Source organism: Sorex araneus, chromosome 1 (genome assembly GCF_027595985.1).
Source record: "Sorex araneus isolate mSorAra2 chromosome 1, mSorAra2.pri, whole genome shotgun sequence".
NCBI lineage: Eukaryota > Metazoa > Chordata > Mammalia > Eulipotyphla > Soricidae > Sorex > Sorex araneus.
Genome location: NC_073302.1, coordinates 65,243,240 through 65,249,433, shown reverse-complemented (window position 1 = coordinate 65,249,433; position 6,194 = coordinate 65,243,240). Strand labels below are relative to the sequence as shown.

General features: G+C 44.9%; 1 pseudogene; it reads right to left on the bottom strand.

The window, feature by feature from the left end:
• Window positions 1-4,439: 4,439 nt before the first annotated feature.
• On the bottom strand, window positions 4,440-5,634 carry LOC129401984 (kinetochore protein Nuf2-like; annotated as a pseudogene).
• Between the last annotated feature and the right edge of the window lie 560 nt (window positions 5,635-6,194).

Sequence of the window (6,194 nt, the reverse complement as noted above, 5' to 3'; positions counted from 1 at the left end):
AGTATTATTGCTTTTCTTAAACAGGGCCCCATAGTTCCCTAAGGGAGGGTAAAAAGGTGTGTGTGTGCAGAGGGTTCCTAAGGCCAGGATAAAAGCTGATTTTTCCAGAACTTGGACAGTAATTCCCACCGTGGGTGAACTGGCTCTGCTGAGAAGATGCTGGTAGCTCATGAGCATCACAGCAGGGAAAACTATTGCCCTCCTCCTAAAGCCGAGGCCTGGCACAGCAGAGAGTTGCAGGGAGGCCAGCAGAGGTGTTCTGGGCACCAGCTCAGAAAGGCTGAGGAGGAACACAGTAATCCTTACTGCTGCAGGCAGGAGGCCATGGAAAAGAGGTGATAGAACTTGATTCCCAACTTCGTTTCTTGCGTGGATGGCCGGATAGATCGGGAACTCTGATATATGAAACACTTGTTCTGTGGGGAGGTTTGGGAACAGGGAGGAAAAGAGCCATAAAAGTTAGCTTGAAATATGGGCATTCCTCAAAAGACTAGAAATTGAGATTCCATACGACCCAGCAAAGACATTTCTGGGAACATACCTCTGGGATCCAAATACACAAGCAGAAATGCTGTCTGCAGTTCTACATTCATTGCAGCACTATTCACAATAGCCAGAATCTGGAGACAACCCTAGTACCCACGAGCAGATGACCTGTTAAAGAAATTATGGTACATCTACATGATGGAATACTACACAGCTGTTAGGAAAAATAAAGTTATGAAATTCGCTTATAAATGGATGTGCATAGAGAATATCATGCTGAGTGAAATGAGTCAGGAGGGGGACAGCCATAGAATGATTGCACTCATTTATGGAATATAAAAAATACATTGTGAGACTAATTCCAAAGGATAGTAGAAACAAGGGCCAGAATGATTGCTCCATAGTTGGAAGCCTGCCTCAAGTCCTGGAGGAGAAGGCAGTTGGGATAAGGAAGGGACCACTATGGCAATGATAATTGGAAATGATCACTCTGAATAAGACCTGCGTGCTGAAGGTAGGCAAAGGAACAAATAGGAAAACTTCTCAGTATCTGTATTGCAAACTGTACTGCTCATAAGGAGAAAGGGAGAGAGGAAGAAGAGAAAGAGGAGGGAGGAGGAAAGAGGGAGAGAGGGAGAGTGAGACAGAGACAGAGACAGAGAGATAGACAGAGACAGATACAGAGAGACAGAGACAGAAAGAGAGATTCTGTCATAGAGACCGGTGGTGGGGTTTGGAGAAAACTGGGAACATTGTGGTGGGAAAAGAAATGTACACTGATGGAGTAATGGATGTCAGAACATTGACTGAAACCCAATCATGAATAGCTTTGTAACTGTGTATCTCAAGGTTTTTCAATTAAAGAATAGTTGGTTCGAATTGTACTATCTTCCACCCAGAGAAACGTATAACTTTCTCTTGTGGAGACTTAAAGAGGACATAATAAAACCTTGCTCTCTGAATAGCAGATTAGTGCCAGTCAGGGTTACATCAGCAGTAGCAGGATAAACCTGCGGAGTCAGGAACTAGCACAGGATCCGTGAGAATCGCGGTTCCAGAATCGGAAAAACCTATTCCTGTTTTAGCTCTTTCTACCTTAAATAGCTTCACAACTCAGAGAAAATCTATAGCTTCTATAGGACTAGTTTCCCCTTGTGTAACTATTACACGGAATTGTTGCAAGAATTAGATGGGAATTCATTCACCCTTTCGTTTGACAAATCTTATTTAAGCTTCACATTTTTTTTTTTTTTGGCATCTACCATGTGTCAGGTGCTCTGCTATGGATGTAATTAAAGAACTTGGCACCACATGGAAGTGAACAAATGTTCGTTTCTCCTCTCAGACTCTTTCAACTGTCTCTGTCAGTATTCAGCCATCCCCAGACTGGGCCTTATGATTCGCATAAGCTCTGGCGTAGGGGAGTCAGGGCTGCTTGGAAAGCAGGAGGAAGTCATTGTAGATCATCATTCATGCTCTGGCTGGGCTTCCATCAAGAACACTCAAGGTCTGTTCCATCCATCAGATTTGACTGCAGTGGTTGAATTGTTCTGCACTTAGAAGTCTGCTCCCAGGCAGTCAGCATTTCCCCTCAGCTTGTCCCGCCCCGGCACTTCTAAGCAGGGCTCAGCTCCTTTGTGGAGACAATGTTTATGGTGGCAAATGTTCCTGCAGGGTCTGTGGCCTTTGCACAGTGGACATACTGGGCTGAGGTCACCTCCTTTCCTCAGAAAAGGAAATGGTCTGAAGAGGGACTCGGGGTCATGGGGCATGCCACTGTCTGCTTAGAACTTGACAGAAAGCATCTGAGTAAGGATGACGAGCTCCTTAATGGATGTTAATTACCGTTCACAGCATCCCTGTGGGTCAGAGGACGGGTGGATCTGATGTCAGGGCTGACACACTGTGGCTGGCGGCAGGCTAACACTTAGATTTGATTAGGGTTGTGGCTGGTTTAGCACAGTCAGAGGGACAGAGATGGAAAGTCCAAGACTTGTCTAACTTGCAGAGGGACAGCTCACGTTCCTCAGTAAGCTGTTCACAGTGAGTTTCAAGTCTTGGTTTCCCGCATTCTGTACTCCCATCCCTCATGCTGATTTAAACCAGGACTCCTGAGGAGGGCCCTGCTCTGGATTCTGAGCCCTCCATCCTTGCCTGAATGAGAGCTAACAACTTCAGTATGGGTCCTGATTTCTGAGTTACAGAATCCCTGCTTGTAGCTGGTGATACCACAATGTTGAAGTGCCGGGGAAGATTCCAAATGGTAATTAATATTATTATAAATTGGGGAAGCAAACTGCAGCCCTTTAATGCTAACTCCGCTTCTTGAAATGAAGTAGAGATTTGTATAGGCTCCTGTGCCGTGCATCATTTTAAAACATCATTTCTTAAGCACTCTTCAGTTCCATTTTAGCCTAGGTGGCATATGGAAGGTGTCAGCTGTGAATATTTATTGGGTTTGAAATGGACTCTTAAGAGGTGAATGCTGAAGGGAAGCATCTTGTGATATTAATAGAGCCCATATATGTCACCCAGAGGATGACTGATGGGCTGGCCCTTCCCCTTTCCCAAGCTGAGAAATAGCTTCCCTGTGGGGGTGGTACAGGGAACAATGCAGGTTGTAACCACCATGCACCGTCACCAGCTGTCTGGACTTTAGATACTTGAACTCAAGTGCAGGTTGGGGAACAGTTACCCGGTGGAGGAAATATGAGGGAGGTTTTCCTACTTGGTTAAGTGAGGAGTTTAACATTGTGGAGAGAGATTGCAGCCTTGGCAGTGCCTGTGAGACATGTTTGGCCTCGCTCCATTTCTGTGGTAAATCCATCAGACATAAAAGGCTCAGGCTCAGATGGAGGGCTCTGGAGGGGAAGTCAGTAGAACCTAAAGAAGAGCTTTTGCTATCCACTGCACATAAGCAAGGCAGCATACTGGGATACTAAAGGTAATTTGATTTCACATCAAAGTTTTAGAACCTTTAATGTGAGTGAAAGTTCATTTAAATAGGAATTAATACCTAATATGCGATATTATAAAATTTTTTCAACTTTTTAAGATATACTTTTCATAACCTAAAGTTAAACAGTTCTGTGTTTTGATGGATACGCAGTCATATAAATAACACTTAACCTAGTATATGTCATAGTCTCAACTTCTCTAAATGTTCTGTGAATCTTTGTAGTCAAAGTTACAAGATAAATATTTGTTTCATTTAGAAGAGACTACTAGATGGTTTTCTATGATGTATATTTTGTAATTTTTGCATTTTTTCACCAGAAAGGACAAAATTTCCAGTGATCAGCACTTAATACTATCAATTTTAAAAATTGAAAACAATATTGAGTAATATCTTATCACGGCTTTATTTTACATTCCTATAATCTCTAATGGTATTGGGACATCCTACCATTTTTATTTATCATATGTTTATATTTTTAATGGAGTGTTATACATTTTTTACTCATTTTAAAGCAAATTTTAAACTTAATAGTTAAAAGTTTCGTTTAATACAATTTATTTCAACTACCAACCTCTGTAGCTAAATCAGTCCCTTCCCACCCAACCATTAGCCATCTGAAATATATTCAGATCAAAATTAGTGTATATAAACACACATTTTTCTCTAAGCCAGACAACAGGAAATTTTATATGGTAAATTTTTCCAGCTAGGTTTAGAATTAAAAAAACAACCGCTTCTATTCTCTCGGTAAGATCTTATCCCACCCAGTGAAATGGGGTTGTAAATTCCCCTTCATAGGAAAAGAAACAATTAAGACAGTCTTTTTTTTTTTTTTTAAATTAGGCACAACTTTAACTTTAATCACAGGTGAGAATCATCCATAGGAAAAGGACTGTCATTGCCCACCCAACACAGTCATGCCCACCCAAGCACCCTCATGCTCTCCCCGGCCTGTGCCCTTCCTCCAGGCGTGAGCCCCTAAGGTGTGGGCCAGTTACAGCGGCACTGAGCATGTGTTTGCCGACGCCCTCTCCAGCCCCTCGTGGTACTTTTGCAGCCCGGCCTTGAGGCTGAGCGAGATCTCGCGGGACTTGAGCTGCTCCTGCTCAGCTACGTCCTGAAGCTGCTGGATGCTCCACTTCACCTTCTGCACCTCCAGGGTGATGTCCGTCACGCACTTGCAGACCGCCCCTGCTTCTCCTGCAACTTCTTACAGTCCTCGATGACTGTGCGCTTGTACAGCCCCGCGTCCTCGTGCTTCTTGCTGATCCTGAGCCGGGTGGTCGCCAGCTTCTCCTTCTTGGACGCCAGCAGCCTCCGGAGCGAGCTCTCCTTCGCCTTCAGCTTCTTCAGGGCCAACTCGGCGCTCTCGATCTGGTCCTCCGGGCTCAGGTTCTCCTTGGAGGTCTGGGCCAGCCTGTTCTGGCTCTCTGCCAGCTCCTGCACCTTCCTCCCTACACCTTCAGCAGGCACAAGGGCAGCCCCTCCATGGTCCTGTTACACGTCGAACCTGTCCGTCACCTCTTGCCGGGAGGCCTTGAGCTTCTGGACCGTGTCCATCATCCACTCGTTAAAGTTCTTCAGCCACTCTGGAGAATGGACGATCCTGGTGTTCAGAATATCCGCAGCTCTTTCGAGGACACCAGCGAGAGCTTCAGCTCATTCAGGCGCTTGGTTGCGGGGACCGAGTCCAGCCACTCCAGCCTCAGCAGCCTCCTGGTGGGTGCTGTTCAGCTGTCTCATCTTGTCCGAGGAAGATTTATGTATTTGACAGGAACTCCTTGTAGGTCTCTATCCCGGAAGTGGATGAAGTTGATGATCCCAGCGAGGAACCGGCTCATCCGCTTGGCTTTGGGGTGCAGAATATCCACCATCTCAACGTCATTGACCGCACAGATGTGCATGAAGGAGTTCAGGTGTAGGAACAAGTTGATGACCCGGCAGAAAGCCCTCCAAGATCTGCAGGTCTGTCACCTCGGAGCCCACAGACAGCATGTAGAAGTGCTCTGGCCAGATCCCGTACACCATCCTCAACACTCGCATGCAGATGGCGTGTAGGACCTTGGGCTTGGAGTTTGGATGCAGATCCGTCCTGGAGAGGCTTTTCCCATCGCTCCTGTTAGGATTTTTGTTTCAGATGTGACCAGAAGCTCGTCCACATTATATCTGGGGAAGAAAAACGTCTCCATCGCCTCCAGCTGGTCCAGTCCCGTATTCCTCCTGTCCCCCATGCTAGTCTCCCCGTGCTTCATCTCGCAGCCTTAGTCTAGAGCCCAACTTCCCAGCAACTACACCTTAAGATGGTCTTTTTAAGTGGGTAATTTGTTTTTTCTAGAGCTATAAGACATCAGAGGATTATAGGATTCTGGTTTTTAAAATAACACTTAAGATTTCCTCAGGGCAAATATTGATTATTTGTGACTTGAAGTCTTACAAAACAACATGCTTCAGATATCATTTAAAAAAGTAAATAATTTGATGCAATCGTTTGATTGACATAGTTGTTTTTTCGGTATAAGATACAAATAGTAGTCATAGCAGCCTGTGCTCTTTATTTGCTTGTGGGAAAGAGTAAAAAAGACCTTGAAGTAGTTTACTGTTTTTGGTGGAACATACTTGTAGACTTCTTTTGCAATTTACTCCCAGTTTTTCTGCAATATTTCCTTTCTTTTTTGGTTTTGGGACCACATCTAGCTGTGTTCAGGGCTTGCTCCTAGCTCTGCTCAGGGGTCAGTCTTGGTCGACTTAA